Source organism: Physella acuta, unplaced genomic scaffold, assembly GCF_028476545.2.
Source record: "Physella acuta isolate Inbredline_101_S28 unplaced genomic scaffold, ASM2847654v3 ptg000432l, whole genome shotgun sequence".
NCBI classification, from domain to species: domain Eukaryota; kingdom Metazoa; phylum Mollusca; class Gastropoda; family Physidae; genus Physella; species Physella acuta.
The window spans coordinates 344,531-356,737 of NW_026731951.1; the positions used below are offsets into that span (position 1 = coordinate 344,531).

A 12,207-nucleotide genomic window follows, 5' to 3' on the forward strand; every position below is an offset into this window, starting at 1 on the left:
AAAGCTAAAGCTAAAGCTAAAGCTAAAGCTAAAGCTAAAGCTAAAGCTAAAGCTAAAGCTAGAGCTGGAGCTAAAGCTGGAGCTAAAGCTAGAGCTAAAGCTAGAGCTAAAGCTAGAGCTAAAGCTAGAGCTAAAGCTAGAGCTAAAGCTAGAGCTAAAGCTAGAGCTAAAGCTAAAGCTAAAGCTAAAGCTAAAGCTAAAGCTAAAGCCAATGCCAATGCCAATGCAAATGCAAATGCAAATGCAAATGAAAAGGAAAGGGAAAAGGAAAAGGAAAATTGAATGATAGTGAAATGAAAATAAAATGTAAATGCAAATATTTGTGTTTGTGTTTGCGTTATTTGTGTTTGTGTTTGTGTTTGAATTTGCATTTGCACTTGCATTTGCAAACACAAATACAAACACAAAAAAACGATAGCTTTAAAATTGGATAAATGTTCAATATGTAAACTCTGTTCCAATCTTTAAAGTTTTATTAGAGACGTAGATATATGTAGCATTTTTTTTAGAAAATTTAACATTTCACACATTTGAAATTTCTATTCTTATTTTTTTTTTTTACAGCTCATTGCTGCCAAGAACGTCTCCGGGAATTTACAATTACCAGCTACAGTTCCAGCAACGAGACTTTGTTCACCTACACAGATGCCAACCCCTACACTGATTCAACTGTTTATATTGTTACGTCAACATCAACACCTAATGTAACCTACGTGCAAATACAATCCAAATCGGATGTTTTAACACTTTGTGAAGTGGAGATTTTTGAAGGTTTAAAGGATTGTTGTGAATTATATTAACAATACATATTTTTAATTATTAATACTAACTTTTGTATTAATTAAAAATTAACTTATTTTGTTTAAAAAGTAACAAAATAGTAAGCTAATTAAAAGATTCTAGAAATAAAACATTTTTTTGTCTTTAAAAAATGAATTTGATATATAAATATATATATATATATATATATATATATATATATATATATATATAGATATAGATATATATATATGCTTTGCTACTGCTATTTTTAGCCGTATATTACTTTTAATGTTAGCGTTATCTTTGTTCAAAATACTATATGAAAAATGAAAAAACATGTCTTAATGCTGCGCCCAAATTGCCACGAGAGTACACTTTCACGTTACTTTAAATATTAACTTACGCGCAACCGGCTATTCCACAATTACGGTTCGCTAAACAAATATTATAAGTGAAGGACGTACACACTCATTCCCCGTCTCATTTCCAGGTTATTTACCTCCTGTTAATTACCACCCTGCGTGATTATTTCACTTTAAGGTAAATATTATAACAATACGTTTAGTTTTCTTTGCCCATTGTCCTATCTCAATCCCTAAACCTATTCCAAACAAAGATAATATGTTTATATATAATTTTCATCCAATATCTCTTGGCCAATGCCTTTTATTTACCGACACCGTTACCGTTAAACTAATGGGTGGTTATTGTCAGGGTGTATGTAATGTATAACAGCAGTTTTCAGAGGAGGAATGCCCTGTGATCTAGGGTAATTCATCTAAGGACATTGTTTAAATGATCGATGGCAGTTACCCTTAAGGGGTTAGTGTCATTTAGAAGGTTCCCCTTAGACCACAACAAATATATGTACATGTTTGACCCACTCACACGAAGACCAAATTTAATACGAAAAAGCACGTATTAATTAAAATTAATGAAAATAAAGCCTCACTCAATATCACACAATACTATTTACAATATTATTTCTTTGAAATAGCATCAAACATATTCTTGTAAGCTTTACGAAGATGTGTTTTGAAATCTTTTTAACCGTCTATCAGCATTGGTCGAAGCTGTTTGCATTTCACTTTCTTTGAATTGTCTCATTAATGTTTTGCACTAAATAAGTATTAAACAACAGTTTTAAAAAAATAACTTTGCAATGTCTTATTGACAAGTTAAAACCCGCGTGACTATGAAAATATGCACCAATTGAACAATAAACGACACCGTTGATCTGTGACATATTTCTTTGGTTTATATCAACCATAAATCAAACATTAATTATTAATTTAATCATTTTTATTTTTAATGCTATTTGAAAAACTGTTGATAGCATACATTTTAAAGGATATTTTCTTTCACCAAACATTTTCTTTTTAAAATGTGTGTGTAGTTAAAGATTCGGGTAAAATAAACGTTTAAACTCCTGACTCAGTTATGTCCTTTTAATGCGTAAAATTAAATTAAGCAGACACATGGGTAAATTTTTAAATCTTTAATATGGAATTTCTGATAATAGGGTATTTTTCAAGGTGGTTAGGGCATCAGAGCTATTTTATTACTAAAAATGAAGTTTGTGTCGCATCTTAAAATGGGCGATCTAATCCAAAATATTTAGCTTATATGAGGCCGCAGTCAGACTATGCTACTTTTCGATCACGTTCAACACGGATATTGAGATCATTATAGATTTCCACAGATTATGGTTTAATAATGCCTATTATTGGTGATATTTTATTTCAGGATGTCCCGTTGGATGGTTTGGACCAAGCTGCCAGTACAAATGCCACTGTACCAACAACTATTGTGACGTGTCTGGTGAATGCTATGGTGGAGCAACTTGTGTTAGTGGATTGTATGGTCCACTTTGTCAAAATAGTGAGCATTATATATATACTGTGAATTTTAATACTTGACTACTTCTCTTTTTTCCATATGTAGAATACGGCCTAAGCTATATATTTGGACGTTGCGTATAAGTCATCCCTACGATCTGTATTTCTATTAAGATCACTCCATTATCGGGTTTTCTTTGGAGTCTTTTTTTTTCTTCATGTGGTTCCACTCACACGCAGAGGCGTGTCACGATTGTGTATAATTTTCGCCGAATCCAGCTTAAACTCTCGCATACTTATTTTTTCTTTCCTGGCTTGTAATACATAGGTGTTTGTTAGGCACCATACCCTCCCAACTCAATTTCAGAATCTCAATAACTGAATTTTTTAAGTCAATTTATTAAAAAGTATCAAAACAACAAAAATTAAAATGGTTACACATTAGAAAATTGTATTAAATAGAATGCCGTAACAAAATTTAACATTATAGGTCAGACTATTGTAGCACAAGCAATTGTGATGAATATGAGCTCACACATTTTGGGTCGCAAGCATTTCACCACAATCTTGTATTTTGTATAAAAGTATTCAATAATTTAACATCTTTTCGTAAGAAATATTTGTTTTGGTTATGTTAACCCAGAAAAGCATAGGTATATAAAAAAGATGTTGACTGATAAAGATATGTTTTAAAAAAGGACGTCGTAGACATTTTAGAATACAATACAACTTAAAGGGAACATGCTTAAATCTTTAAAAAAGCAATAACTTTGCCAATTAATGGTTTTAATTAAATTTGTACTAAAATATAAGAGCAGTAAACGAAATTATATTTTTTCTGATAGCAAATAATTTTGCTATAAAATCACCCGTATTTATAACGTTAAGATTGCAAAACATATATGCTTACTTCATTTATTTTCCAGAATGTACATCAGGATGGTTTGGTACCGACTGTCAATACCAATGTCACTGTAAGAACGACTACTGTGATGACAATGGTCTGTGTGCAGCTGGGTCTGTTTGTACAAGTGGTTTTTTCGGAAGTCTATGTCAGTATCGTGAGTAAAATTTATTAATCAAACGTAATTCTATATTTAAATTGACGGAAATAAAGTGCATCATATGCTTGGTAAGAATGCAAACAGCACTACTTACATCCAACCAACCAACCAACCAGACAACTAGCCTGCAAGCAAACCAATGCATAAAAACAAACAAAAAACTCCAAAAGAACAAGTAACCAACTGGCCAACCCAGTAAAAACAAACCACCGACCCACCAAATAAACCAGAAAAGCAAATAACATTCCAATCAACACATGTCCGACCGACCGACCCATTGACTTACTGAGAGACCGACCGACTCACAAGTTTCGTGTTCGGTTTTGGTTTATTCGTAATTTTCTCTTGTTTTTTTTTTCTATCAGATACATTTGTTCCTCAATAAACGGTGACTTCTAGAACAATTATACCTAACGTTACAAGTGGTTATTGTTTAGTAGCATCAATTATTTATTATCACAGAGTATTAATATTTTAAATTCCTATTTCTATTAATTTTATAATAATGTTTCACTAAAACAATTACTAGTTGTTATTTTAAATTAGGGAATCAACCATGTTGCAACTTTCTATGCACATTGTTATCAAAAAATTAAAGACAAAACTTGGTTTTAGAGGATCTGGCACAGATAGGTTCGACTACAACGACTTATCTAACAGACGGAGACGACAGTAGTTGTGTCAATCTCCAGATGTATACGATAAGCTGGTCTGTTGCATATGAAGTGGCATCTATAAGGGTTACGTTTCAGACTAATGGTAAGCTTATTTTTCTACTAAACATTAACATGACAATTAAATATATTATGTACTTCTAAATGTCACCTTTATATTCAAGTCTGTATAATGTTTTTGTGTTTATATTTTTTTTGCACGATAGCAGAAATCAGAAGATAAAATTAAATGTGTGTAGAATTTTTAAATGCGTACTTATAATAAAAATATTATACTAGATACAAATATATCAAAAGAATTATTTGTAGACCTAAGCAGCCTACAATTTAGAGAAATATTCGAATTTAAAAGCACACATTTAACTATGCGAACAAATAGCTATGTCTGAATTTTGAGATCCATTTGAAAAAGAAACATGTAGACTAACATGGGACGCTTTTTCATAGTTATCCAATGTCTTCGAATTAGGCCTGCATACAAGAAAAATTACAACAAAAAACAATACAAAACCAAAACAGCTGATCGCACAAAAGAAAAAACACAATACACCACACATACAATTCATGAAAAGAGAGGCAACAGAATTGATTTGTAAAATTAGTCATGCTGTAAAATGTAGTTCTATATATCACAAGTATGTAGTCGACAGCACTAAATCTACATATCATATAACGCAAAACAATATAACGTGTAATTAGTATATGATGAACTAACGTAAAATATGGAAAATGTTGTATGTCGTAACATAGATTAAACTTAGGTAACTTTTCCAATGATTTTGCCAATACTTATGAAAACAGTATTTTATTATTAGTATTTATTATTGTAAAGTCTTATTTTCTGTAAGAGATGTATTACAATGCACACTTTTTTTCAGACTCAGTATCTGACATCCATTTTTCTGTAAAAGAGTCAAACTCTGCCAGCAGCTTTACCCCGTGTACCAGCCAGACAATGTCGAAGTTAAGTGACTTTACCATAGACATCTACTGCAGCTATGGTAAAACTGTTCAAGCTGTTCAGATAGACTTTGGAGAAATAAGATCTGTTTGTACTGTTAACATCAATGGAGGTAAATGGGGATTTTTTTTTCAAGCGCTTCATTTGTGAATTACGAAATATAATTAATAAAAATTAATTAAAAACTATTTTTAAGCATCTTTTGGTTAATTATGGAGCTAAAAATAATGCCATATTTGGACAAAATTGTTTTGTCTTAATGAAGATTATTAATTAATATTTTGTAAAATAAACTTTCAGGACGAAATGTCGCCTTGAAGCAACAAACATGGCAGTCCAGCAACTATAACGACAGATACGTTTCATCCAAAGCTGTTGACGGAAACACTAATGGAAATATTTATCTGTTCGAATCTTGTGCTCATACAACTGATGTTCCCGGAACCTGGATATTGAAATTCTCTGAGCCAATGAATATTAACAGATACATTGTGTATAACAGAGGTAAACCACGTTAATATATATATATATATATATATATATATATATATATATATATATATATATATATATATATATATATATATATATATATATAAATATATATATATATATATATATATATATATATATGTAGAGAGAGAGAGAGAGAGAGAGAGAGATCAGTTGTTTGTGAAATGCATGTACCTACCACGAACTTGTCCTACACGGAAGTAAGATTGTCCTATAAACACATTTAGTTGTTGCAATGTAAGAAATAATTTGATTTTTGTTATATTAAGAAGGCTTAAACTAAAAGCTTAAAAAGGTAAACAATTATTAGTTCATTACATATAGTTTATTGTGTGCAATAATCACTTGTAAACAACGTTTTACACCTCCCTGTGTCGAAAAAAAATAGTTTTGCAATCTTGTCCGTATATCTGTGTGTGTATTTGTGTGTGTGTGTGTGTGTAAACACGATAACTTGAGTACCGTCACAGCAAGGTTGATGAAATCTCAAATATAAGTATTTTATCAAAATCGTAGAAACGGAAGTGGTACTTTTTCTACTTTGAATTTTTCAAAAGCCTATAACTTGAGTACTATTTTATATAAAAATCATGTCTATATACCGAGTTTCCATCCCCTGTTGTTTTATATAAGAATATTCGAGAAAGTTTAGCGGACATCAGTCCCGGTTTCATTATCTTCTAAAATTATATTATCTTCTAAAATTATATTAACTTAAAAAAAAAAGCTATGATAATATTAACAAGCAGGAAATAAAAAGTAATTCAATAGCTATGCAATCTCAAAATGTAGAATAATTAATAATAAATACTAATATATTTAAAACAAATGCAGAGGCTTCTTGAATGAAAAGCATAGTAATTCTTAATTAAATCGTAATCCTTAACAGTCTTATGATTCTAAACTTATATATAAAATTAAGAAGACAGCAAAACTCAAGTATAAAGTAAAATAATACTTCATTTGAACATCAAACTTAAATCCCTGTTTGATCTTAAAAACTAAACGTAAGCATGTTATTATAACCATGCTTCTACCCTTCACATTCATTGTCATTAGAATACATAGAATATTAACAATATTTAACTACGACGGATATCGAAAATGTATTATTATATTATCTTGTATACTATTATGCACTTGCATATTTGTACTTGATGTTCATGTTCATGTTCATGTTCATGTTCATGTTCATGTTCATGTTCATGTTCATGTTCATCTTCATCTTCATCTTCATCTTCATGTTCTCATGTTCATGTTTATGTTCGTGTTCGTGTTCGTGTTTGTGTTTGCGTTCATTTTCGTTTTCGTTTTCGTGGTCGCGATCATGGTTATTTTCGTATTTGCGTTTGTTGTGGAGTTCGTGGTCGTGTTCTTGCGCATGTGCATGCTGACGTTCATTTCTGTTTAGGTGTGTGAATACTCGTGTCAGTATCAATGTTCGTGTTCGCGTTGACATTCACGTTCACGATTCATATTTAGATTTAAAATTAAAATTGAGGTTCAGATTTTTGTTCAAATTCTGGGTTAGGTTCAGTTACAGTTAACCAAAATTGTAGGCACTGAAAAAAAAACATGATACGTAAGAAAAGGGTTTTGTTTTATTAAGATTTATTCCCTTATAAAAATGTATGACTTACTTGATTCAACGGTCAGACTGTATGAGGAATAACGTTTCGTTTATAAGAATACCTTATACTTGAGACACATCTGACTACAATAATCGTTGACTTAAATTATAGTCGTCAGCCAGTGAAAACATTCGTTTTTAGAGCACGCAACTAAAGTGACTTTGTAGGATACTATAATATCTGACTAAGCCGAACCAAGGACACACCCGTCGCACTTTTATTTTAGCCCCATCGATGCTTTCCGATGGCACCTCGCGAAGTCTCTAAAATATTCAGGCGATTCCCGATGTCTGATCTACTTAACTATCACGGAGGGTGATTGAAGTACAGGAAATTGCTGAAAAGATGGTAAAAAAAACTTCACAAATTGATAAAATTCATGTGTTATATATTTCGTCAATTTAATTGAAACAGTTCTCTCGTTATTGTGTTTGCATACACATAAATACAGACAAGATTGCATAATATTTTTTCTGCCTCGGGAAGAAGAAAAAAGTCTAGATTTGAAAAATGTGTCGAAATTTGTTAAATGTCAATCAGGCATACGGACAATATTGTAAAACGAGAGTGTTTTTTACTCAAGGAGGTGTAAATGATACATAGATCTCGAATTTGATTCTTAACACGATTACAATACTTCCACTATACTACCTATGTGTATAAGTCAAGAGAGGGTTTCATGTCTAGATGTTTAGTTTTATAAACAATCCTTATGCCAGGTCAAGTGGTACGGTAGGTAATATGAGTCTGCAAATATACAAAAAGAAATTATGTAAATAAAGTAATTATGTAATATTCAATGAAAAACTGAACAACCTGTTACAATATTTATCTTCTGCTTTTTATAATTTACAGTTGATTGCTGCCCGGATCGTATCCGTGGATTTACACTCACCAGCTACAGTTCCAGCAACCAGACTTTGTTCACCTACACGGATCCCAACTTTTACAGCTCTGCAGCTGTTTATACAGTGACGTCAACTTCAACACCAAATATAACTTATGTGGAAATAAAATCAAGATTTGACCTTTTAACAATTTGTGAAGTTGAGATTTTTGAAGGTTTGAATGCTCTATTATTTAAATACACTAATAAAATACATAAGCGTGTACATTACAAGACAATATTTTAAACTTAAGCAAAATATTTTAACATTTAGCATGCCTAAGATAAAACTTTGCCCGTGCGTATAACGGCAATCGAAATATTTTTTCTTTTTAATATTGAAAATATAATATTGATAGGCTGATTTTTTTTACCAGTTTTTAAAGATGAACATTCGTGTTAGTAAAATAATATTTTAATTTATGTATTCTTGTATCAAATACTAAATATATATATTTTTTATTTTCAAATTCAGACTTAACACTATTAACAGTTTGATCTTTTATAAAGATGCACATATTTATTTACATAAGATGATCCATGCGTATGTTTATTAAGCCAGCGTATATGTTTATACTTTAAAAAATATATTGACCATTTAGTATAAATTACATCAGCATTGTAAAGTCTTGTGGAATAAAATAGACAATTTGGTTTCATGTAGTTAAACTGTAGGCTCTATGTCTTCTGCACCAGGCGACATTCAACCTCTCACAACTATCTCAAAAATCCAAATCACCGCTTCCACTTAACAATAACATCTAATATTGCATTTCGATGCAATCAACTTTAGACCTGAGTCGCTTAAAAAATTAAGAATAACCAAGCTGTTTTTTTTTCTTTCTAACATGTTATTCCCCAACTGTCAAGGCTAAATTTTACAAAAACAAATAAACAACCAAATTTTTTAATTAACTATTGCCCTGATATCAACTCGTTAACTGTGTTTTTATAAGACACATATACTTGTAGCAATTTACCAACACAAACTTGGAGGTAATGACATACTTTATATCGTGTAGTCTGTGATGAACGCCATTATGGATCGGACTGTCTTTTTAATTGTCCATTAAATTGTGAAAACTCTCAATGCAAGAAAAATGGAGAATGCTATAGATGTGTAGCGGGTTTCTATGGCCCACTTTGTAACATATGTAAGTAATCTATATTCCTTTTAAAACTTTACATATTTAAATATATGCTTAGTATTTAAGTTTTCCAACCTGAAATAAACACACGCTCTTACACCTCTATTCTCAAATTGTGTTTATTGTTTCAAAATCCAAGCTTGCGATTCGAAGCACTTCGGACCTAACTGTGTGTCTAACTGTTCAGCTGATTGTGAGAAGTCTGAATGTAACAAAATAAATGGATATTGTAACAGATGTAAAGCTGGCTTTCATGGAGATTACTGCAATATGTGTAAGTAGTACATTTGTATCGGTTACCACATTGTTATCAATCTGTCTGTATATGAAAAAAATATCCCTGATTACATTATACGATACGCTGATTACTTTTATATGAACTATAGTATATACTCTTTTAAATTATTTATCAAATGAGTTTAACTTAACCGATTGGACCCCTTTATAGCGTAATTGTGCATCGATGTAATTTGTGAGTTTTTTCTCTACTTAAAAAGTATTTGCAAATAAATTAATCCAATTTAAAGCATGCAACAATCGACACTATGGCCCAAGATGTATCTTCAACTGTTTATCAAGTTGTGAGCGTTCAGAATGTAACATAACAAATGGTTTATGTTATAGTTGCATAGCTGGATTTCAAGGAGATTTTTGCGAATACGGTAAGATCTAAATGAAAAAAAGAATATCATCAAATAGTAGTCTACACCTTTGAAAAATTCAAATTTTCAAATTTAATATTTAAAAAACGCGTGTTTGATTTGAATTAGTTGATGAATGTGTAATCTTTCCTTCATAAACAATTTTTAACAACTAACCTGCAAGTTGTATGAGTAAGTGATAGGCAGGCATAGCAATAGAAGATAACTCCGAAAAAATAAATTAATACATTAATTTACAATAGAATGTGTAGCCAAAAATAAAATAAAATAGGGATCTATTGTATGGCACTTTGGCTATACGTTACACAAGAATATCACTAAACAAAGCATATATTTATCTAATCATCTAGTTCTTTTCATACATAAATCTTGTTCTAGCGCCTCGTCAAAACCCAACTCACATAATTAAGTGAGGTCAGTCTGATTGCAAACACATTTAATATTTTACAAACAATGTTCACGTCTCCTACAACAATGCGCAACGGAAAACGCGCAAATACAAAAGTATCATTCTCATACACTTTCTATTGGAATATGGAAAACTATTTTATTGATCCACAAAGTACATGTGGTCACTCTTTAACAAGGTCTTTGACAATTTAAAAAATGACCCCAAGTGCACACTTTCAGTTTTCACTCACGATTTTGCCTTTGTGTATCTTTCTTTTAATCAAAATGATCACAATGATATCACCATGAGTCTTACAAATATACAAATATACAAATGAAATCACTAATTATTATAATACTTGCGGATTTTATTCAGAATGCAGTAGATTAAAATAGCTGAGCAATTGGTTTCTAAATTTAATTGCATACAACTGTTATGATTTTCATTTATCTGCAATGGGATAGAATAACATTACATTTAGTATAGTAATTTACATATTGTTCAATTAAAGCTTGCGACAATGGGCACTATGGAGCAGGCTGCACGTCAAACTGTAGTCACCTGTGTGTACGTAATGAGACACAAGCCTGGTGTAACAAGACAGATGGCCAGTGTCTACTTGGATGTGTGCCTGGGTTTAAACAAGGAGATACAGAGTGTAGCAGATTCTTGGGTCAGTGTCTTAAGTTAAAATCAACGACTTCATTATTTTAAGATCACTGACTGTATGACTAATTTCAATGGGCCTACCGTGTTAAAATCTAAAATACGGCATATTATTCGTGTAATTTCCACGACGAAATGTTGCTTTTTGTTGCTTTTTGATCAACATGGAGTAGACCCTACATGTTAACGGAGGACATCATGTTTGTGAGTATATTTATAACTTTGTAAATGATAGTAAAGTTAGTTTTGTACTATGCATACTTTTCATCAACATTGCATATATTATTGTTACAATATTTTTTAAAACATTGAACCTTTGAGTACACAATTTTTCACATCTGGCAGTATCTGTATTGTGAGAGTATTTCAAGTAAGTGTTGATTTCATTTAATTGTTGCATAAGGGCCAGAAAATGCTGGCTAACCTGAACTTAGTAGCTATTTCTGCACTGTTATCTAATACTGTGTGTTTTATGTTTCACCTTTTTTTACATTTATATTTATCTATCTCACCTAGTAAACTCCTAAACTGACGATTTCTTATTGCAATTTGATACATCTACTCTATTTTTAGATTCATCACAGGAATAATGAATACTTGTAAAATGCTTGGTATGAGGAATGAGGGTAGTGCTACAGAAAAGACTGAGTGCTATCAACAGTGCTCTTGTGAATTCTAGTTCACATGTATTAGTTTTCAATATATTGATAATATATGTTTTGTTCTGTAATATTACATTAATTAATATAGTGGTTTACATTAATATAGCCTACTCTGTAGGTATTACTTTACAGTACAATTATGTAAATGAGTAGGTGGCATACATGGTGTATGCTGTTAACATAATTTGCTTTGTTGAGAACAAACCTTGTATACCACATCAGGGCACCCACATAAAGTAGGCCTACCACACTTGAGATAAATATTGGATACCAATCGTGAAATCGTGGCTGAAGGGTATGTATTTATTGATCTACAGTCAAGTGTATAATGTGCGTATTTCGCAATCGA

General features: G+C 31.2%; 1 protein-coding gene across 1 annotated transcript in view; it reads left to right on the plus strand.

The window, feature by feature from the left end:
* Window positions 1-12,207, plus strand: part of LOC131942914 (uncharacterized) — a 49,752-nt gene that overhangs the window by 9,731 nt on the left and 27,814 nt on the right. The gene's annotated exons all lie outside the window — the stretch shown is intronic.